The sequence below is a fragment of the Pantherophis guttatus genome, chromosome 1, assembly GCF_059756535.1.
Source record: "Pantherophis guttatus breed Tessera chromosome 1, ASM5975653v1, whole genome shotgun sequence".
In the NCBI taxonomy this organism is placed as follows: Eukaryota; Metazoa; Chordata; class Lepidosauria; order Squamata; family Colubridae; genus Pantherophis; species Pantherophis guttatus.
The window spans coordinates 39,574,973-39,599,768 of NC_142063.1; the positions used below are offsets into that span (position 1 = coordinate 39,574,973).

At 41.7% G+C, this 24,796-nt stretch overlaps 1 long non-coding RNA gene across 1 annotated transcript in view; it reads right to left on the reverse strand.

The window, feature by feature from the left end:
* The window catches only part of LOC117666010 (uncharacterized), a 96,597-nt gene that overhangs the window by 26,637 nt on the left and 45,164 nt on the right, over nucleotides 1-24,796 (reverse strand). The window contains exon 3 of the long non-coding RNA XR_015731181.1: nucleotides 22,143-22,237. This is a non-coding gene — a long non-coding RNA (uncharacterized LOC117666010). The remainder of the gene's footprint in view (nucleotides 1-22,142; nucleotides 22,238-24,796) is intronic.

The following is a 24,796-nucleotide window of genomic DNA, read 5'->3' on the forward strand; positions in this document are numbered from 1 at the left end:
TACTCATACACATACGTAACACACATATACACGCTATATAAATATGTATACACATATATATACTTACACCCATACATATATACATGTAGATACATGTCTATATACTCAGAGGGCTTTGGCTGATGCAGTTCTGTTTGGCTCTTATACTGCCAGGAACAGATTGCAGTTACGTCCCATATTAATAAACCAAGTTGCACACACCCCTCCTTGTCAGTCTTCCAAGCATAACAAGACGGCCTCTAGATTAGCCACAATAATGCACCTCTAGCTTTTATCCACTACTGTACATGTGAAATTAAAAATTTTGGGCCCAAAATATATCACGAGTCCCACTACATCTGGGTTGTCCTTGCTTCTCATCTAGATCACCTTTTCTCAATCAGGTTTTCTTCTAAATCCCCAAAATTTCTGGAAGTGCCCAATTGGGAAAGATTAGTCTTTCTCATTCCAGCCTCAGCTGGGATTGCATCACAAAAAATATTTCAGATGCTGGCTAGAATATAGCCATACATTTTTGTTTTTTAGGATTAATAGTTAATATTGGTTAAAGTGGTCTTTTTAAAATCCTTCCATCCCCCCCACCATCATAACTGATGAAGCTTCTTGGATGAGAAGCAAATTTTCCTTCTTCTTCCTCAGAGGAAAAAAAACATAGTTCAGTTGCCTTTTGAAGAAAAAAGCACCTTTGAGACAGCTATGACCTGGATGACTAAGAATCTCCACAGACATTTGGTCTTTTGGTTGTTTTGCTTTTGCTGCTACCTGGAATATGTTTTTGTCTCATTATTATGCCAATTATTGATCTTTCAAACAGTGTGTGTCTATTAATATTACTATGTATTATATAAAGAAGCACTGTTATTATTATTATTAAATTTGTTTGCCGTCCATTTCACTGTGAGGTGATTCTAGGTGGCTTACAACATTAGATATTGATAAGTAATATTTAACTATTAAGTTGTGAGATTTATTTATTGATTTTTGATTCCACCCCTTTTTTTTTTTTTTTTTAATTTGATTTATATGCCGCCCTTCTCCGAAGACTCAGGGCGGCTTACAATGTGCTCAGCAATAGCCTTCATCCTTGTATATTTATACAAAGTCAGCTTATTGCCCCCACAAACTGGGTCCTCATTTCACCTACTCCTATAAGGTGACTCTGAGCTCTTTTGATGTTATGAACCACTTTTCAGGATGAAGAAGTATACAAATGGATACGATTGCATTTCGGTTTTTATTTTATTTTCTGTTCATTCAAGTTGCACAAAGGCCTTTCTACTTCAAAGTTTTTGCCTTCCTGAAAATATGGTGTCCTTTGACAGCTATGCTCTGTGCTTCCAACATCATCTATGAATATATTGAACCCTAGTAGTCCCAAAGGAATGTTGGAAGACTGGAGGATAGTTTAGGGCAGAGGTCTTCAAACTTGGCAGTTTTAAGACTTGTGGACTTCAACTCGCAGAATTCTCCAGCCAGCTGGCTGGAGAATTCTGGGAGTTGAAGTCCACAAGTCTTAAAGCTGCCAAGTTTGAAGACATCTGGTTTAGGGATTACATTTGTGCTACTGTGAAATTGAGCCTCGTATTTGATGAAAAATGTGGACACAGGAAAGTGGGAAATGAAAGCCGTGGTCACTTTTTTTGGCTTTGGGTGGAAGGAACCTAGTCTGAAGATATAAATCCTTTGGTTCTTTAGGGCAATAATTAATGGAACAGAATGCCCTTTTCAGAGCCAGCATTCTTCTTAGTCCATTACTTAATATAGAGAAATGAAGGACGATGTTGTTCTTTTTTTTTTTTTTAACTCAGCCTTGGGCAGAACCAGAAAGGAATAGCAATTGCTCGGTTCTCCTGACCTGAAATGACTTTGTGGAATACGGGTGAAGTGTTTAATTACAGTGGCTAATGTGGGAGTAAACAACAGCTGTGTGAAAAAGGAGGTGTATTTATCAATAATTCCAATCTCTGATAAACTAGCACAACTGGCCATGATCTTTATTATGAATTAGCATGAATTGTCTTTTATAGATTTAGGTTTACTGAAATTGTATCTTGCTTTTCCACTAATGAATGGCATTTAAAGTAGTAAGCAATTTTATCCAGAGGCCTGTCAATAAAGCTACTCTGGTTGCATCAATCGGTTATGTTCTGATCTTCTGTAATAACCTTCTCTATATTGCTCTCTGCCTTTGCTCTTTATTTCAACGGTGCTGGCTATTGCATAAAACTAGAGATATTTCTGGGGAAATCAAGATGGCAGCAATAGCATTCTGTTTGTAAGGTCAGGCTGAAGACCATCCCTCTCCTCCTAGAAAGATATTGTAAAATAAAATTAAAGTCTTTCTTTGTTTGATTGATTGATTGATTGATTTCATTTTTAGCCTGCGTTTATTACTTTATAAGTAATTCAAGGTAAACATATCTAATTCACCTGCCTCCTATTTTCTTCACAACAACCATCTTGGGAGTTGTTGAGTTGGGCTGAGTGATTGGTCCAAAGTCACTCAGCTGGTTTTCAAGCCTAAGGCAGGACTAGAACTCACAGTCTCCTGGTTTATAAGCCAGCACCTTAACCACTCCTGCTACTGCTGACTGATTAGCATAAACTCTAGTCCTACTTGGGAGGAGGGGAGGTTGAAAGAGACCAATGCAGCATATGCCACACAAGGCTCTTTCAAAAGTAGTGCTACCCCGGAGGAATATTTAATTTGATCCACATTTTAAGGAGCCAACTTAATTCACACTTTTAACCTAGATGAATCCATATCCCTATGACTTGGCCATTCTGCCAAACAAATACTGTAAAAAAACATGTGTAAGATAGTGATCAGACCATCCAAATTATTGACCAATCAGTTGGAATTCTTCTTGGAAGGTCCTAAAATTGGCTGAAAGTAGAGGGTATATGCTGATGCTGCTTTTTATAACCAGGAGCTGAGTAATCGACTTCACAATAAGAAAAAATGAAATTAAGAACTTTTGTGAGCAGCATATCCTTAACTTTTTATTAACAACCTAAACTGCTTGAGCATTGTATGATGGTCTAAACATGGTTTGATAATAATGGTTAATAAATATTGGTTAGTAAGCAATAATTACTTACTAAGCATGATTAAGACTTCTCTTTTCTCCCAAACATTTGCGGTTTGAGGATATTCCCCTCCATTTTTCTGTTTTTTTCTGTGACAGGCTTCTGTTTTCTTTTCCTTATTAATTGTGTAAATAGGATCTGCTTTCTTTGAAATATTTGTCTATTAGTACAGGTAAAAGGAGATAAATTATGTTCTTATAAATTCTTGGTATAATCTTTGCTTTTTAAATGTTCAGCAAATTTCGATGGGAATAAACATTTTGTGTCTTTATATACCGTGTTTCCCCAAAAATAAGACCCTGTCTTATATTTTTTTGAACCCTGAAATAAGCGCTTGGCCTTATTGCCATGCGCTCAAAAGCCCGATTGGGCTTATTATCAGGGGATGTCTTATTTTGGGGAAAACAGGGTACCAGGAATTCGTCTAACAAATCTTGGTCTCACAAAGCTCCCAGAATGCAACACATTCTGTTGTTATATTTACACTGTTATTAATATGTGTTTTATAGTAAGGTACAGATACTTAAGAGGCTATAAATGTTAACTGGCAGCAGAATAAGATTTCATCCTCCATCTAGCTTGCCTCTTTTTGTCTCAAAAGGGACAAGATAGATGGAGAGTAAGGGGAAAAAAGCACAATTCAGGTACAAAATAGGCAGTACCTGGCTCAACAGTACTACCTATGAGAGGGGTTTAGGTGTTCTGGTAGACCACCCCTTAAGTTTCAGCTGCCAAAAAAAAGCCCAATGCAGTCCTAGGCTGCATGAACAGAGGGATAGCATCAAGAGTAATAATGCCACTTTATACTGTAAACTAGTGAGGCCACACTTGGAATACTGTGCCCAGTTCTGGTCACCATGATGCAAACAAAGATGCTGAGGACTTAGAAAGAGTACAGAGAAGAGCAACAAAAGATGATAAGGGTTCTGGAGGCTAAATAGTATGATGAATGGCTAAGGGAACTAAGTACTGTATGTTTAGCCTAACAAAGAGAAGGCTTAGGAGTGACATTATAGTTGTCTTCCAATACCTGAACAGGGAAGAAGTGGTTGATTTAAGCCCTGGTCATCTCACATCTGGAATGCTGCAATGCACTCTACATGGGTCAACCTTGGGAACATTTGGAAGGTTCAACTGATGCAGAGTGTGGCAGGATGGGCAGTTTAGGCGATTCCTAGGGTGGCCCCTGTTACTCCATTGCTTCGCGAGGTGCACTCACTGGCTGTCACTTTGCTTCCAGATGCAATTCAAAGTGTTGGTTATTAACTTTAAAGTCCTGAATTACGTAGGTCCAGGTTACTTGAGGAACCAGTCTCATCCCACTGGGATTGGCCCACCGCAACCACGTCGGCAGAGGAGGCATGGTGTGGGCCCTCTCAGTCAAGGAATTCCTGCTAGTGGGGTCCAAGAGAAGGGCCTTCTCTGCCATGGCACCTGCCCATTAGAATGTTTTATCCCTGAGGTGAGCTCAGCTCCCATCCTTCTGATCTTCCGTAAGGGCCTGGAGACCTGGCTCTGCCAGATGGCTTGGGGCCCCAGTGGGGGAACATCACACTGGAAGTGATTGATGAATAAGAGGCAATCCTGCTTCCTCCCTATCATTTAAGTGCAATTCTGTTTTTCACTGTAATTTCCATTTTTATTTTTAGAAATATTTATCTTTTACAATTTTGATGTTTTCAATACCACAAGCCACGGGAGTCACTTCAAAATGAGATGGGAAGCAAATACATTTAATAGATAAAATTAAAATTAAAATAAATAAATTTATTCTCCAAGACACCTGAAAGCATGACATGAAACAATGGGTGGAAGGCTCATCAGAGGGAGATCAAACCTGGAATTAAGGGGAAATTTCCTGACAATGAGAACAATTAATCATTGGAACAGCTTGCCATCCAGAGAAAAGATCAGACAACCATTTGTCCAGAAGGACTCCTGCCTTGGGCAGAGGGTTGGACTAGAAGACCTCCAAGGTCTCTTCCAGGCCTATAGTTCTATTACTCTATAACAGGGGTGTCAAACTCAAGGCACAGGAGCTAGAGCCAGCCCACGGGATGCTTAGATCTGGCCCAGGGGGCCGCCCTGGAAACAGTAAAGGGCCGGCCCACAGTGACTCTGCCAGCAAAAATGGAGTTCGGGACGGCTGCATGCGGCCCTCCTGAGCTCAGTTTTCGCTGGCAGAGAGTTGCAGGAGGCTGTTGCAGCTGAAAAAGGAGCTTGAGAGCCCATTTTCACTGGCAGAGCGCTTAGGCTGCCATAGGTTCCCCCGACATAAGTGACGTTGGGCTGGCCACACCCACCCTGGCCACGGCCCCCCAAGGTCAAACACAACCCTGATGTGGCCCTCAATGAAATCAAGTTTGACACCCCTGTTCTATAAATAGCTTCTCCCACTATTAAAACAGTTGTGTTGTGCAAGCAATACAGAACTGGGAGGAATCATAGATGGAAAGTATAGCAGCTAGAGACTTTTCAAGATTTCCTTGTGTGCCACCTAATCCCACCCTCTGTCCACTGTCTGAGGAACATTGATAGAGTATCCTACCACTCTACCAGAGTTTCTGTTCTATCATCACTCACCTAGCAGTTTGACAGCAAACTGTGATGATCTTCTCTTCAGCTGATCTCAAAATGTGGAGAATACCATGAGCCAAACAGGACTCCCTCCAGTGGCCCAATAGGGGAGAATACAAAGAACGTATTTTATTTAATGATCCCTTCTCCAAAGGTACTGGAGGTGTAGAGAAAACAAAGACACCTTTACCCCACACCATGCTAAATAGATTATTATTCTAGGATTAAATTCCTTACATACACACACACCTACACACACCATATTTTTCACATCTTTCAAAATGTTTATTTGTATGCAACCAGCTGCCTCTTTGCAAAAAAAAACAAACGATCTGATCAATGGCAAAGAGGGAAGCCATCTACTGAAAGATCTATTGAAAAACAAAATGTACACTAAAGTATTGAAAACCTGCAAAGGCTTCTCAGACCCTGCCCGTCATTCATCTGTCACATTTAAAAACCCTTGTGAATTATGAAGATAAATAAGAGCATTCCAGCAATTTTGCAACCAGGTGGGCTTTCTCTCCCCACCCCCAAATCATCTAACTATATCTAAGTATTGCTACTGTGACTGGAGAGGGGGAAATGATTCTAAATAATGCATGGAGGAAGAGGCAAGCTCCAGAAACTGAATGCTAAAAAGAAAGGGAGGGAGGGACAAATAGCTGCCTGAGCCCAGGAAGCAAAGGAAGGCGAGATTTCCTGCTGTTGGGATAGCAGGCTACCCACAAGCTATGCATATCCAGGAATAAATTGGCTCAGCTCCCCAAGCCATGAGATCAAACCAGTCCTGAGACCAGCCTCAAGTGACACAAAGCTTTTGTGTGGAAGATCTCTTAGTGGCATTAGCTACTGTACTTTCTTTCACTGCAATGCTGGCACAATTGCAATTGCTAACTTCCAGGGCAATCTCTCCATATATATCCCTAATCTTCTGTTTGAAGATTACATTTTACATTCTGGGATAACATTTTAACTACGTAGGGTTAGGTAGTCCTTGATTTAAAACCATTCGTTTAGTGACTGTTTGAAGTTACAACAGCACTGAAAAAAGTGACATATGGCTGTTTTTCATCCTTATGGACCGTGGCAACATCGCCATGGTCGTGTGATCAAAATTCGAACGCGTGGCAACGGTTGCAACATCCTGGATCATGTGATCACCTTTTGCAATCTTTCTGACAAGCAAAGTCAGTGGGGAAGCCAGATTCATTTAGCAACCATGTTACTCACTTAACAACTGCAGTGATTCACTTAACATCTGTGGCAAGAAAGGTTTAAAATGGGGCAAAACTCACTTAACAATTGTCTTGCTTATCAACAGAAATTTTGGGTTCAATTGTAGTTGTAAGTCAAGGATTGCATGTAATCCTATTCACAACTTCGTTATTTTTCTGTTTCAGGACATGACATGATCTCTAGCTGTATACCGTAGTCATAGATACACATTATGGGGGGAAAGTTTCCAAGCTCAGGGCCAATTAAAGAGGGTTAGAAATCCCTGGAATCAGATTATTCAAAAACTGTTGGTGAATTAAAAAGGGGTGTGCATAAGGTATGTGTACAAAATGTCAAGATGGCAGCCACTATGGTATGATTGAATCATCAAAAAAACCCACAGGTGAAGTTTTGATGGCACCACTGTGGCTGCCATCTTGACCTTTTGATCATACTTTGTGGACACCCCTATCACTGAACAAGAAGGATGGGAAAAAATATCCAATGATTTTATGAGGAAAATTTTTATTTCAATACATGGGATGGAGATAAAATGATGGTTGTTTTTTAAATCTACCTTTTAACCTCTTTAAAATTGTTTCAGTATGGCTTCCAGCCCTTTACTTAAAAGTCCACATTCTTTTGACTGAAGACAAGGAGTGAGGAAGCTCTAAAGTCCATCTAGATCAGTGTTTCCCAACCTTGGCCACTTTAAGATATAACAGAATAACAGTTGGAAGCAGTGGTGAAATGTAAAATTTGTTACTACCGGTTCTGTGGGCGTGGCTTGGTGTGTGTGTGTGTGGGGGGGTAATATGACTGAGTGGGTGTGGACAACTTTTTTTTTTACTTTTAAAAACATTTTTTCTATAACCTCTTTGGCCTAAGAGGTTGTAGAAAAAATGCTTTTAAAAGCCTCTGATGATCCCAGCTGAGCCACACGATCATCAGAGGCTTTTTTTTTTTACTTTTAAAAGCATTTTTTCGGCCAAAGAGGTAGTAGAAAAAATGCTTTTAAAAATGAAAAAAAAGCCTCTGATAATTGTGCGGATCATCTGGCCAATGGGGGTGGGGGGTAGGGATTTTTGCTACCGGTTCTCCGAACCACCCGCCTCCATCGCTACCAGATCGGGTGATCCGGTCCGAACCAGGAGCATTTCACCCATGGTTGGAAGGGACTTAGGAGGTCTTCTAATTCAATTCTCTGCACAAGCAGGAGACCAGTGATGGGTTGCCCCCGGTTCGCACCGGTTCTATAGAACCGATAGTAAAACCAGAGGGAGGCTCCGCCCACCGACCCTGATGTCATCAAAACGCTTCTGCACTTGCACAGAAGAGCGCGAGCGTGTGGCCCCGCTGCGAACCAGTAGTAAAGGTAAGTAGAACCAACCCCTGCAGGAGACCATATACCATTCTAGATAAATGACTATCTAATCTGTTCTTTAAAACCTCCAGTAATGGAGCACCCACAACTTCTGAAGGCCACCAGTATCACTGGTTAATTGTTCTCACTGTCAGGAAATTTCTCCCTAGTTCTAGATTGCTTCTCTCTTTGATTAGTTTCCATCCATTGCTTCTTGTCCTGCCTTCTGGTGTTTTGGAAAAGAGGTTGACCCCTCCCTTCTTTGTGGCAGCCCCTCAAATATTGGGACACTGGTATTGTGTCACCCCCGGTCCTTCTTTTCACTAAACTAGATAAACCCAATTCCTGCAACCATTCTTCATATATTTTAGCCTCCAGCCCCCTAATCATCTTTCTTGCCTTTCTCTGCATTCTTTCCAGAATTTGAACATCTTTTTTATATTGTGGCGTCCAAAACTGGATGTAATATTCCCAACGTGGTTTTATCAAGGCATTATAAAGCAGTACTAATACTTCATGTAACCTTGATTCTATCCTCTGTTAATGCAGCCTTGGATTGCATTGGCTTTTTTGGTAGCTGCACCAAACTGCTGGCTCATATTTAAGTGATTGTCCACCAGAACTCTAACATCCCTCTTGCAATTACTGCTATTGAGCCAGGTTCCACTTATTCTATATCTGTACATTTGGTTTTTCTTGTCTTACTTTTTTCACCATTGAATTTCATTCAGTTAGATAGGCCCAGTATTAGTCTGTCACAATCTTTCTGGATCTTAAGCCTATCTTCTGGGCTGTTGCCTATTCCTGCCTATTCCTAACAATTGATGTTATCTGCAAATTTGAGGAGTTCCCCTTATATTCCCTCATCAAAATTGTTTATGAAAATATTAAAGAATATTGGGCCTAAGACAGAACCTTGGAGTGCCCCACTGCTTACTTCCCTCCATGTAAAAGTTGTTCCATTAAGGACTACACATTGAGTGCAGTTTGTCAACCAGTTATGAATCCATTTGGTAGTGATGCTGTCTATCCCACATTTTTCTAACTTACAAAGATTAGGTTGTGGTCTACTTTGTCAAAAGCCTGGTGCAGAATGCAGCCACGCGGGGCATTATGGGAGCGAGGGGGCGCTCCCATCTGACACCTCTCCTGCGTGAGCAGCACTGGCTTCCAGTGGTCTTCCGGGTGCGCTTTAAGGTGTTGGTCATCACCTTTAAAGCGCTCCATGGCATAGGACCTGGGTATTTGCGGGACCGCCTTCTGTCGCCAATAGCCTCCCACCGACCAGTACGCTCCCACAGAGAGGGACTCCTCAGGGTGCCATCAGCCAGGCAATGTCGGCTGGCGACCCCCAGCGGGAGGGCCTTCTTTATGGCAGCTCCTGCCCTCTGGAACGATTTGATCCCGGAGATACGAAGGATATTGGATCTCCGGGTTTTTCGCCGTGCCCTAAAAACTTTTCCTTTCCATCAAGCAGGGCTGGCGTGAAACCCCCCCCCCCTTTTCTAGCTTTTTTAGTTTTTTAAATTGTCAATGGGTTTTAGTTTGAATGTTTTAAATTTTGGGGCCAAAGTCATGAAATTCTTTAAAAAATTTTAAATTTTGTATTGGTATGTGTTTTAGTTTTGGCTGTGCACCGCCCTGAGTCCATTAGGAGAAGGGCGGTATACAAATTGAATAAAATAAATAAATAAATAAATAAATTCCATTTTTGTCCCTTTTTTGAAGATGGTGCTCCAGGCATGCTAACTAATGAATTCTAGGGATTGAAGTCCACACATAATAGCGTTATTAAGTATGGGAAACCCTGATCTACACCAGGGGTCACCAACCTTTCGGACCTCAGGGACCACTAAATTCATAATTTTAAATCCCACGGACCACTAATATGATCTGCCTAATGATCGGCTGGGTGGGTGTGGCTAGGTGGTCATGTGACTGGGTGGGTGTGGTCAACTTGATGTCACTCATGTTGAGGGGCGCCTCGCCAGCCTCTACTCACCCCTCCTCGCCTGTCCATCCAGGCTCCTTAGTGTCCCAACAGGAAGCAGTTATTGGAGCTAAGCAGCCACCATGAGAAAGAGTTGGCAAAACAGCTCAGTTCAGATTGGATCTGACCGAGAAGGAGGCTTAGCAGAAGCACCTCACTGAGGACTAAGAGCATAGGCTTTCCAAGTAGAGGGAAGACCTGCAGGAGTGCAAGGCCAGGTATCGGCACCTGGAAGCTCAGTGGGCTGAGATGGTCAGCCAGTTCCAGGCCATGATGCAGTCCCACTGGAACAAAGCCCTCTGGCTCTTCGCCACCAGCGGCATTTTCCTCCAGCCTTTGCCCAAAGCCCCACACCAGGAGGCTGAAGCAGACTCCAAGTTGGAATTTCTGCCCCACTCCAACTCACACAAAAAGACCCTGAAGGGGGAGACTCTCCACAGTAATGCAAATGTTCATTGCATGTATCCGCCCCAGGGGCCATAGTTTGAGGACCCCTGATTTAGTGCAATATAAAAAATGCAAATAATTTTTCTGCAGACCAAAATTTTCTTGCGGACCACCAGTGGTCCACGGATTACCAGTTGGTGACCACTGATCTATAATGCTTAATCCCAATGATGAAGCAGCCCACCATTTAAGAAATATATATTGCTATATTAATATTGATATTATGTTGTTAATAAGATAAGATTGTATGATCACAGATCACTGGTTCCATCAAAACAGGATTAGGTTGTATAAATTCAAGGTGTCACAGAACATAAAGTCAAAGGCCCAAAACAAAACAGAGTAGGAGGAGAGTTAAAATGTGATAAATGAAGTAAAGCAATTCATGTTGCCATCTTAGGAAAACTGCTAGGTAAATAACTAAGTCCATAGTTTAAAAGTACTTTATGGCTGTCCTGGTTATGAAATATTTGTTTTGGTGACAGGAAACAAAAGATTCAAGTGCCCGTCTCCTAGATTAAGGCACATTCTTCCTGTTTGTTTACTGCTTTACGGCTGACAAGTAGACTCAGCCGGCAGTCAATGCAGATAGAAAAAGATACCAGTTATATTTCTATAACTCCTGTCATATTACTTTTGAGATGAATGTGTATGTTACCAATTTTGAAATACATAGTGTATATAAACCAATTCTCAGTTACAGAGAGCCTGTAAAATTGGTCATTCAGCCATTTTTGTCATTTAGAGGACTCCCATCTCACCCCCTTTTTCCTTCCTCACTTCTTCCCTCTTCAGTCTCTGAAGCAATCTGAAGCAAACTTCTACTGACTTCAGAATGCTAGAAATAGGCAGAAAACATCATGTGGCAATCTGTGCTTCCTTCAGCTGACCTAAAAGAGAGTCCCCAAATTATTTTTTCAGTAAATGCCTTATCCCCTAAATTTCCTCAGGTACAAGAAAAACAAAATCTTGGAATCCTAGTGGACAACCATTTAGATATGAGCCAACAGTGTGCAGCAGCCGCCAAAAAAGCCAACACAGTTCTGGGCTGCATAAACAGAGGGATAGAATCAAGATCACATGAAGTGTTAATACCACTTTATAATGCCTTGGTAAGGCCACACTTGGAATATTGCATTCCATTTTGATCGCCACGATGTAAAAAAGATGTTGAGACTCTAGAAAGAGTGCAGAGAAGAGCAACAAAGATGATTAGGGGACTGGAGGCTAAAACATATGAAGAACGGTTGCAGGAACTGGGTATGTCTAGTTTAATGAAAAGAAGGACTAGGGGAGACATGATATCAGTGTTCCAATATCTCAGGGGCTGCCACAAAGAAGAAGGAGTCAAACTATTCTCCAAAGCACCTGAGGGTAGAACAAGAAGCAATGGGTGGAAACTAATCAAGGAGAGAAGCAACTTAGAAATTTCCTGACAGTTAGAACAATTAATAAGTGGAACAACTTGCCTGCAGAAGTTGTGAATGCTCCAACACTGGAAGTTTTTAAGAAGATGTTGGATAACCATTTGTCTGAAGTGGTGTAGGGTTTCCTGCCTGGGCAGGGTGTTGGATTAGAAGACCTCCAAGGTCCCTTCCAACTCTGTTATTCTATTCTATTCTAAAACTCCTCCTGCCTACATTCCACACCAGCATTTTTCAACTTGACAATATTAAGATACATGGATTTCTAACTCTGGAATTACCTAGCCAGCATGCTCACTAGGGAATTCTGGGAGTTGAAGTCCATATATCTTAAGATAGTTAAATTTGAAAAACATTGCTTCATACCAAAGGAGAGTAAATAAACGACTTGGATACCTTCCCATCCACATTTTCAGAACATGAAATATACATTCCTCTAGCCATTTGCACCAAAAAAAAAAATCTGAATAGTTACCATGAGGGGAATCAACTTGATTACAAAGGCACCATTCCTTTGTTTTCATTTGAAAGCCACTATAACCTGTGCAATCAAAAAGACAGCATGTCAGCATTTTGCAACCGGGTGCTTTTCCCAACAGCTCTAACAGTGGGTGCTTTTTGCGGTGGCTGCAGGAATGAAGAAGACAATCTGGATTGATGTGAGCTCTTTTTGTCTGCAGATCCTTGCAACTCTTTCTGGCAGTGCTGTAGCCTGGCAGTGAGCAAGGCTGAAACCTTCAACATTAATCTCTTTTTCACCCTTCTTTTTGGCAGGGAGTCAACTGACAAACAACTGTTTGATTTTTTTTTCCCCCAGCAACTGCCTTGAAAGAGAAGTAATAGGAGGAGGAGGAGAGTGCAAGAAGAAAGAAAATAAATTCAGTAAATTCATTTCTCTGCTTGCCTCAATTCAAGAATTGAATTCAGGAAGCAGCTTGAGGCAAGTAGGGAAATGGGAATGTGTTCCCAAACATTAAAAAAGAAACTCTAGTTTTGCTGCAGTTTCAAACACGTGCACAAGCTCACACAACACAGATAAAACTATCTGTATCCACTCTTTCATATTTTTAACCTGCTGATCTATCAATCTCTCATTCTCATCCAAGGTATCTATCTCTCTGCTCAGTTCTGCTCTCTTCTCCAGCCCAATTACTTTTTCCTCCTTTGGGGTGGGGGAGGACAGTTCAGATGCTCGTGCTGAGTGGACAATATTAGGTTGCATCCAGAAAGCCCACTTTGCTGATCCAGCTTATATCCCCTTCATGGGTGAGAGAATCCTTGAGAAGGTGCAATTATATGACTTACCTAATTACATTAGGGTGGTTTTTTTTAAAGAAAATCAGCAAGATCCAATTTCTTGCTCATCAGTAAATTAAAAGATAAAATGTGAAAAATGGAGGGTTATAAATACATTGATGTGAAAATTGTCCTTTTTAAAATCTCCTGTTATAATGATGTTTTCAGAACTAGCCCACAAGAACCTTTCAAGGCAGTGCAGAGGGATATTTTTTACTCCATTTCATGCACTTTGGTTATATTACATACTGTAATAGAAGGTGCCGTGGCAGATGACAGCACTAGCCAATCTTGGCTAACAACAAAAATTGAGCAGGAGCAGAACTAGCAGGAGAGTGGTTAAAAAAAAAAAATCAAGCTGGCAGCCAATACATGTGATCACAGCCCTGCCCCTTTTTGACAAGCCCAATGTACATCAAAAAGGGGCTGGGAGGGAGCTTTGATCACATTGTTGTGGCTGCCAGCTTGACTTTTTTACCTGCTCGCATCCAAATCTGATTAATCCTGGGGTGGTGGGAAGCTACTAGGAAATCCGTAGGGCTGCTGTCTTGTCTCAGAAGTCATTAAAAATATCCTAACAGGCAGCATGGCCAAACTCTTCCACATTATTACCAGCGTAACATCATGGAAGTGTTTATGGACTCACAATCAGGGCATTGTGTGTATTGTGAGTAGAACTGCCCTACAGCTTATTCAGACATGACATTCCTGCTCATGCAGAGGGGTTTTTTTTTCTCACAGTTGTTATGCAGAGCCTGGGGAAAAGTCTACTCCAGGAACATATCAACAAGGGGAGGGCCAATAGAGAATCTATGGAATGAATATTGCTTTCCTTTGCCTCTCATTATTGGGTTTAGGGTATGTGACTCAAGTATACAAGACTGGTGTCACTCGGAAGCTGTCCCTTCTCTATCATGGAGCCTGTCATGTGAAAGAGCCTCTCCCACCTCCAAGATATGGACACCCCCCAAACCTGCTGCCTTCCAGAAGGCCCACAAAGACCTGGCTTTCCCCCAGATACTGGGGTCAGCATGTTAATGGAGCTCTGGTGTGGGTGTGTGTCAGGGGTGGGTTCTACTTACCTTTACTACTGGTTTGCAATGGGATCGTGCAAGCATGCTTGCTTCGCTCGCATGCGCAGAAGCTTCTACACATGAGCAGATCACAGATGACGACATCCAGGGCGGTGGGTGGTTTTACTGGTAAAATTGGTAAAACTGGTTTTACCAGTTTTACTACCGGTTCTTGCGAACCGGTCCGAACCAGGGGCAGCCCACCACTGATGCGTGTGTTTCTTATGCTGTTATTGAGATGGAGGTGGGGGCTCATTTGTGTGTGTGTTTATGCTATAAAATTGGTTTCACTTTTTTGCCACCCTGATATATGAGTGGCCATGAAAATATGCTAAATAAATAAAGCTCATCGCTTTATTTAAGCTCATCGCTAAAAAGCCGACTGACGGGATTCAAAAGCAGTGGAAAGTGAGAAATTAAGTACCGAAGAGGGCTAAATAACAGAATGCCAAGGATCACATCTACTGGAGGGCTTTTGTGTTATGCTTCCTGCATTTTCCCCCTTCATCTATTCTCCCTGCAATTGTTCACCATTCAGAAAAGGGAAACGTATTTTCTGATTGGCTTCTTCAGTCTTTCTCAGATTTGCCATTAAAGCGCAGCAAAGATGGGGAGAAATGTATAATAAAGAATAGCAGGTTCTATTGTCCTGGTTGGTATGTTTGTACAAGATTGCCAATAATAGATGAACTCACAACAGAGCTGCATTAACTGAAGCTGAAATTTGCTACGCAGGATTTATTGTTAATGTCAAATACTAGCACTGTGATGAAGTTAAATGCAAGTGGAATAAATAACATCTCAAGTGAAAAATGGAGAATGGGAGACCGACTGTCTGCAATAACGTACTGTTTGAATATTGCACCTTTTAATGTTCGGATCTCTTGTAGACACTTATTTATTTATTGGTTCGATTTATATGCCGCCCTTCTCCGGAGACTCAGGGAGGCTTACAATGCGTTAAGCAATAGCCTTCATACTTTTGTATATACCTGCTTAGTAGGGATTTCACCCTCCCCCCCCAAGCGGTGTTCTTTTTTATACAAAGTCAGGTTATTGCCCCCACAATCCGGCTCCTCATTTTACCTGCCTCGAAAGGATGGAAGGCTGAGTCAACCTTGAGCCTTGTAAGATTTGAACCTGCAGTAATTGCAGGCAGCTGGTGCTACTTAACAGCACTTTAGTCTGCTGCGCCACCAAGGCTCACCAAGACTTCAGATATCAAATGCTACAGAAAGAGAAATTGTGCGGTTGCATCTTTCTCTCATGCACATAAACGCTAATGGAGACTTTGGGGCAAATGCCAAGCATCAGACACATACGCTGCACACAGATTTTCATAAAAATCTAAACCTTAACATAATTAAGGGCAAATGGGGCCAGGTTTGAGGTACTCTCAAAATTGAATATATCAGGAAATGTAGTGCAGAGGGCAGGGAAGAATATTGTGTGTGCAACAGGTATAAACAATAGCCAGAGTTTTAATGACACCATTGCGGCTGCCATTTTGACTTTGTTTAAAATTTCAGTCCCAACCATACGACTGTAAAGGGAGCAAAGCAGTGGTAGGTTGCTCCCGGTTCGCACCGATTCGCAAGAACCGGTAGTAAAAATTTGTAGTAATTCCGAGAACCGGTAATAACATTGGCTGGCCACGCCCCGGAACCAGTCCCCGGCCCGGTCACCGCTCGCTTACCCCACCTACCTCATCAGAGGCTTTTTTTCAGCCGAAAAAATGCTTTTAAAAGTTAAAAAAAAAGTCTCTGATGATCCCACGGCTCAGCTGGGAACGTCAGAGGCTTTTCAAAGCATTTTTTCAACCGAAGAGGTGGTAAAAAAAATGCTTTGAAAAGCCTCTGACGATCTCAGCTGAGTTGCCTGATCGGCAGAGGCTTTTCAAAGCATTTTTTTCTGCACCTCTTAAAATTGTAGAAAAAATGCTTTTAAAAGTTAAAAAAAAAAAAAGTTGGCCATGCCCACCCAGTCACATTACCCACCAAGCCACACCCACAAAATAAGCCATGCCCACAGAAACGGTAGTAAAAAAATTTAGAACCCACCCCTGGAGCAAACCCATTATGGTCTTATGTCCTGTCAGTCATAAATTTTATATTTTACAATGGCTGTGAAGCAAATGCAGAGACTGTAAAGCAAACAGCAATTTGTAAAGCAGTTGTAAAGTGAATGCAGCAGTTGATAAGTAAACACAATAATCTTAAACAAACCAGTGCATTTTTCAGCAAAACCATTGTAAAATGCAGTCATGTGACTGTGGGACACTGCAAGCAGCCCTAAATATGGCTGTGCTGCCGAATGCCCAAAGTTTGGTCATGTGACCACTGTGGAGGGCAGGGGGATCATCAGAACTTTGAATCTGAGTTGTAAATCCTTTTTCAGGTTGGTCATAACTTTGAATGGTCACTAAGCGGCCAGTCATAAAACCTGTAGACAGTCTGGAAACTGTCTACAGTTTCTGTAGACAGTCCTGGAAGAAATATGAGGAATAGTGGATTTTAGCAAGTATACCTTATCATATATGGCAGGGGTGTCAAACTCAATTTCATTGAGGGCCACATCAGGGTTGTGTTTGGCCTTGGGGGGCCAGGGTGGGTGTGCCCAGGGTGGGCATGGCCAGCTCGACGTCACTTCTGTCGGGGGCGCTTGTGGTGGCCTGAGTGCTCTTCCAGCGAAAACAGGCTCCTGAGCTCCATGTGTGGCCCTCCGAAAGCTCCGTTTTCACTGGCAGAGGATTGCAGGAGGCCATGGCAGCCGAAAATGAAGCTTGGGAGCCCGTTTTCACTGGCAGAAGCATTGTGGACCTGTCCTTCGCTGTTTCCAGGGCAGCCCCACAGGCCAGATCTAAGTACCCCATGGGCTGGATCCGGCCCTGGCCCTTGATTTTGACACCCCTGACATATGGCATGACATATGTCCAAAAAGACTCTTTCGCTTGCTGAGTGTCTGACTTCCACAAAATTAGAGAAATCAATTCTTTTTGCCTCTAAATCAATGTATTTTTCTCAGATTTAAAGAAAAGTGTTTGCCAGCAATATTAGTGTTGTCAATCAGTTAAGGCTATATAGTCCTGAACATGCTTATGTGGAGTTACCTCCCTTAAACAAAATGCGATTTTCATCTAAGAAATATGTGAAGAATGTTACACCATTCAATAGATCCACATAATGTCCTTATCTATTTAAAAAGATAATCACTTTTTTTTTTCCAGATTACAGCCATATGTGCTTCCGGGAGTTTAATTTCAGAAATGAAATTATCCATTTTTCTTTCCCACCCACAATAGGGGAATGTCTCTTCCAAGGCAGCACTTGCCATCTGCAGTTCTATAAAAAAAAAAAGTAAGATTTGAAAACAGGCTAACCAATTAATTAAGGATGCCTTCTGAGTCAACAGAAATCATTAATCCCAAACACTGCAGCTGCTAGGAAGGAATGAAGGCAATGGGGTATCTCCTTTTTAAAGAGACTTAATTAAACCTCCATGAGAAAAGGCTCTCTCTGGTAGGGGTATCTCCAATGCTACTAGAAAAAAACAGAGAACCCAGTCCTCCCCTCCAGAAGGTCATTTAATGTGCCATTTAGTTCACTTTCCACTGTGCCTTTAACAGTAGCTGACATGCAGAAACAAAGGAAGAGATGCTTTCCCATACTTGCTTGCCAGACAAACCACGACCTTCTAAATTTCCAAGTGCTAGTACGCAGTCAAATGCACAAGAGCAATGCAAATGAATAAAAATCTTAAAACAAAAAAAGGGAGTTGTAATTCATTTTCAGCAAAAAAATAATGAACATGGGAGTTCTCCCCTACCCCCTCTTTCATATGCACACACGTACACACCAAGTATCTTTCATCTCTTGCAAATCATCAACTTAGCTAGTATACTTGTCTTGATCAATGCCTTGCAAGCATACTTCTCTTGATCAGGGAATGCTCTGTGTATCCATGAGCACCAAATCTGGTGGTAAACAGGTAACCTGAATTGGTTTTCTCCTGAGAAGTGCTTTAGATGCTTGCCCTGCTTTAGTATCAGATAAAATATTGTTTCGTTGCAGCTTTTTCATTATAACTGCCATGAAGCTAATGTGGAGCAGAGAATTGTATTTCTTCTCAGAAGACAAAATATTTGTTTCCATAAAGGCTCCAAATTGCAAATTTTGACAAATTGGGCTCTACTGAAAATCTATACCCCAATACAGTTAACATCAAGGATTGCTAGTTTGGTTTAGTAGTTAAGGCACTTAGCTAAAAACCAGGAGACTGTAAGTTTCTCAGAACCCTTTCTGAATTCTGAGAAAGAGTGCTAACGACCAGATGACTGCAAGGAATATAAATCCTACCCTTCCCCACTATTCAGTCAAAACTGAAGAAGCTTCTTGGATGAGAAGTGAGATGTCTTCAAGGAAAAACGAAGTCCAGTTGCCTCTTGAAAAAAAGCACCATGACCTGGATGACTGAGAATCTCTATAGACATTATGGGCAATGGAAAAGCAGGGTATCTGAAGATCTAGAATTGTTAATTGGACAGGAATTTAGGGTTAGAATTAGCAGAGGGTGCAGCAAAGTTTTGGGGATGGTCTAGCTGCCCAATGATGCCAGGTGCTGACTCTATTGTAGTCCCAACACATTATTATCTAGGAAATGCTTTAGTTGCAACATTTCTGCATGGAATGTTGCTGGCATTTACAGGCTGAAAACCAAAAACAATGAAAAAGTTTGGCATCCTTATTTTTTTAAAAAGGCTAGATATTATGCAATAAGTAAACTAATAAAAGCAAAAGGAGGATTGTATTTTAAATGTAATAAAAGACTGTGGCTTCAAGGGGCCTCGGGATCTGAGGGTTTATCATCCTTAGTTCTGGATGGATTTGCATTACCCCAGACAAACGCAATGCACAACCTGGGGCTTCTCCTAGACTTGCGAATCCTGCTCAAAGAGTAGGTGGCAGTCATGACTAGGAGACCCTTTTCACAACTTTGTGTTATTCCCAGTTATGCACCAGTTATTCCCTTTCCTGGATCGTAAGACCTGTACACTGTCATTCGTTCCTTATTCATCTCCCTGTTGGATCACTGCAATACACTCTACATTGGGTACATTTGAAGAGTTCTTGGAAGCTACCTGGTACATAACACAGCAACACAGACAGTTCTGGAAGCATCTCAGGTGGCACATGTAACACTGCTATTATGTGAGCTGCAGTGGCTACCAGTTTGCTTTCAGGTCTTACTCAAGGTGTAGGTCATTACCTTTAAAACTCTTTATGGACTGGGTCCAAGGTATCTGAGGAAACATCTCGCTCTAGTGGGACTAACCCACCCCACTTGTTTCAGGGGAAAGGACTTACTTCAGATCCTGTCAGCCAAAGAATTTCAGCTGGTGGGGTCCAGAAGAGCCTTTTCTGTTGTGGCCCCTGCCCTCTGGACTAGTCTCTCTTCTCTTTTTGGAGTTGAGGTCTGCCCCCATATTCTTGGCTTTCCAGAGGAGCCTAAAAAATATGGCTAGAGTGCCGTGGTGGCGCAGTGCTGTAAGTTATTTCTGCTGACTCCCAGCTGCCTGCAATTTGGCAGTTCGAATCTCACCAGTTCAAGGTTGACTCAGCCTTCCATCCTTCCAAGGTAGGCAAAATGAGGACCCAGATTGTTGGGGGCAATATGCTGACTCTGTAAATCACTTAGAGAGGGCTGTAAAGCACTGTGAAGCGGTATATAAGTCTAAATGCTATTGCAATTGCTCTGCTGTTTGGCCTGGGCCAAACAAGGGCCTGCTCCGTTCAGAGTGGTTGACAGGTTAGAGAAGATTCTCATCCCCAGGACTTCTATCATATTGATTTTTAACTTTTAACTTCTCTATTCGTTTTTTCTAATTTTAACTGCTTTCTAGCACTTTTTAACTTTTTTTGTAAATTGCCCAGAGTTGCAAGATGTTTCATTTAGAACAAGAGTCCTCAACCCCTAGTCCGTGGCCTAACACCGGGCTGCAGCCCACAGAAAAACCTTTCTCCATAGAACCAGTCCGTGGGGCCCAAAAAGTCAGGGGCCACTGATTTACAGCAAAGATTACAAGACAATTCAGATCCTAAGCAGAGATACGATATGACTTCAGCAACAGAGTAGTCAGTGCCTGTAATGCACTACCTGACTCTGTGGTTTCTTCCCCAAACCCCAAAACTCTAACCCTTAGACTGTCTACTATCGACCTCACCCCATTCCTAAGAGGTCTTTAAGTGGCATGCAGAAGTGCACCAACATGCCTACCATCTCTGTTCTAATCTTCCCTTTTATTTGTATCCATCTCATGTATTCATAATTATGTCTATATATCTTATCTAATACATGCTTGACGAAATAAATAAAAATATAAAAAAATAAATACTGTGCTGTACACTTCTTGGTATTTCTCCAGCTCCTACACTTCTGTGGCTCAGTGAATAAGCAGTGCAAATTAGAAATGGAAAAACAACCTTAGCTGCAGAAGTTGATGGGGCTTTGGAGGATCAGAGCGTACATGAGTGAAAATCATGCAATAATAAGAGCTTAGAGAAGCAGGCACTCATCCAGCACTTTTCCTTGGCACCAGTGAACACAGAAATCTGTTGTGGTTATGTGTTTCTCTATGAGTGGAGTTCTTGAATGCTGTGGATTTTGTGTTTTAATCCTTGCATGCCACCGAATATTACCATTGTGAGATGAGCAGACAGATCAATCAATCAATCAAGGTTTATCTAAAGCTGCCTTGGGAAAGGATACTGAAAATCCCAGGGTAACTCTGGTTGGAAGCCGGGTTCCAAAGTTAACTTGCAGAATCAGCTACATAAGTAAGTACTTCCAGTCAGAAGGTGTGATGATGGTCACACCTGCCACAAGGACTGGTTTATAATTAAATCATAAGCATGAGGGAATGAACTGTGACTCAATTCACTCAGCCCAAACATCATCTCAATGACATGGTTTACAGCTTTGCTACACTAAGCGCAGGAGGAAAACTGATGAAATAACTGCTGGCACAGTTAAAGGGAGATGCAGTGGCCACACACACTGGCCACTAGCACTGGAAGTATTTATTGAATTGTGTGGTGATTCAAATTTGGGGGTTGCAGAGAACTAGGGGTGCATATTTCCAATCACTATTCAGGTCTCAAATTTCTATCCACAAACCTGGTATTCTTTGCCAGGTACCGTCCTACTACTTAACATATTATTATACTGATATTCTTATAACTATTTAATTATTTGTAGCAGCCATGAGGGTTGAGTGGGATATAAATGTCCTCAATCAGGACAAAAGGCAGGAATTTAATCAGATGAATTAGAAAATTCCAAGCAATACAATTCATTATTATCCAGATGGTGTGGAAAATAAACATGTCTTAACAATGTGGTTAAAATTTATTAACCACACCCAAAATAACTTGGGGTTGGTTGATCTAAAACAGATCATCTCAATCTGGTGCTCTTAGATGTGTCGGAATACAATTCTTATTTTCTCCTCACCAACATGGGAGACATCCCAGGTATCACCACAGAGGTACACAACCAAACGTAGTGCTCAAATGCTTAGTCGAAGGACCAAGGCAAGCACAGCCCTGCTTGCAGATTGAACAAAACAGGAAGGTGCTTGCTTTCCATTCAGTGAGAGATGAACTCACCTGTTCTTCTTTTGCTCTTCTGGTGACTCAGAAATATTATCATCTTCTCTTGTACTGCTCCAGGGTCATTTCCTGAGCTTTGAGACAACATCAATCTTGAGAAAGAGAATGGCAACAGAAGTTAAGAGGAGTTTGCAGGTATCCTTCAGCCGTTTCCCACTGAACAATAGTAAAAGCTAGAGACTTTGCAATCATTCAGCTTGACCCCTATTAAGAAAAGCAGCAGGCTGCTTGCACAATTGCTATCGCCAATTGCTTGGATTACTTCTCTGTTTCAGAAAACAGCTAGGAAAGCTTTTCTACGTCAGGTGAAACTCATCAGAGGAATTGTGAAAGCCAATGGAAATCATCAGGCTGGAGAAGCGGCCATCTTAATTTCATGTTTCATTTGTGAGCCTCCTTTGATATAGCCCATTAGATAGCACAGGTGGCGATGCAGGAAAGTAATATTGACCTTGAACTAAATAGTCTTGTGGGGGGAGGCTTCTAAATTGCCATGTGTGTTAATTGCTTCAACTGTGAAACACACAGCTATTGTCTTCCCGGGCAGCGCCTTCATGACCAAAGTAGTTCACTTCTCCTGTCCTGATGCTAAACTGCTTTAAGCACATTCTGGTTATAGAAAAGAATAGGATTTCTAAACTAAAGATATTATAAAATAAAGACCTACTGTATAATATGTACATGACTGATAAATGATTCAGAAATAGATAAGTAAAGATCCTGTAGCGAAGGTTACTTACACTGTCAGACTGTGCTTAGGTTTCCAGCAAGATCTTCATTAAATGCAGCTCCTTCTCAGATGAAAAGTCAAAGAAATGAATCACGTGAATCTCATATAGATAGTCTTTGACTTACAATCATTTGTTTAGTGATTAAAGTTTCAGCGACACTGAAAATAATGATCAGTCTTTGTGGTGTGCAACCATTGTAGCATCCTCATGGTCACATGATCAGGCAGCCGACATGTATTTACAATGGTTGCAGCATCCTGGGGTCATGTGACTGCCCTCTGCAACCTTCCCAGCCAACTTCCAACAAGCAAAGTCAAGGGAGAACACTGGATTTGCTTAATGACTATGTGATTCACTTAACAACTTGCAGTGATTCACGTAACCGCTTGAAGCCATAAAACTGAGCATGACTCACTTAACATCTGCCTTGTTTAACAACTGAAATTCTGGTCCCAATTGTGGTCGTACGTAGAGGGCTATCTATACTGCAGACCTGCAGTAGAAACATCTGCCCAGAAACATCCCTATAAATCTCATAATTGCCATCAGGTTTTTCAGCTGATTTTACTAGCATTAGTATCAGTAGACCAGGAAGCCTCTAAGATTTTGACTGAGTTCCAAGATCAGAAATGTAACCCCATATTTCTACATTGCATTTAATTCAATACAACTTATTGCCAGGTTGCAGCCTGAACCATAAGGTGACAGTGGGAACCATACATAAAGGCATCTATTCCTAACCACAGTGGCACCATTATAATAAAATATGTGTTGCAACGTTGTAACACAAGCTCCACCATTTTATAGTTGTGACACACTTTGTGTGTGTGTGCCTCTGAGTAGCGTTGACTCCTGGTTACTGACTGGTTAAGTCCCTGCATTTTTGTTGGTAAGATTTCAGAAGTGTTTTTCCATTGCCTCCTTCCTTGGGCTGAGAGAAAATGACTGGCCCAAGGTCACCCAGCTGGCTTTGTTCCTAAGCAATAGCACTTAGACTTATATACTCCTTCACAGTGGTTTACATCCCTCTCAAAGTGGTTTACAGAGTCAGCATATTTCCCCCAACAATCTAGGTCCTCATTTTACCCACCTCAGAAGGATGGAAGGCTGAGTCAACCTTTCTTCATTCCTGACTCAAACTTGAGCTGGTCAGGAACGAAGGAATCAAACTTCTGGCAATGTGAGCAGAGTTAAGCGGAAATACTGCATTCTAACCACTGCGCCACCACAGCTCTAAGGCAGGGGCAGAAGCCATGGTCTCCTGGATTCTAGCCTTGACCACTAGACCAAACTGCTCTTTTATGACATTATATAGCACATAAATACATAAGGAATGGAGTTTCCATCACAATATTACAACACCTGCTTTATCTTTGTCCTTCATGCACAAATGTCTGTGACTGTATGCCATAAAGTATGTATTAAAAAAATAATAGGATTAGTACAAGACATTGAAATCTGTGCTAAATCAAATCCTTGATTGGTGCAAATGAAAAGATCCATGTCTAGCCATGTTCAGTAATGGAAAGCTGATCACATACACACCCCTTGGCAATTGATCTTGCGGTCAAACCGCTTTTATCGCTAAAAAGCATTCTTAACAGTCAGCCGAAATTAGTTTTCCTATAACTTAAGACAAGTTATTCCAAGTCCTGCCTTCCAACTCCTGCCTTCTTCGACAATAGGGAACAAATCATGGTCTTCTTTTGTGTGAAGTTCCTTCAGGTATTTGAACTATTCAGGTAGTCCTCGATTTACAACATACATTTAGTGACTGTTCGAAGTTACAGTGGCAGAGGTGGGTTTCAGCAGGTTCTGACCAATGGTGGGTTGCTACCGGTTCGCACCGGTTCGCAAGAACCGGTAGTAAAAATTTGTAGTAGTTCCGAGAACCACTAATAACTTTGGCTGCCATGCCCC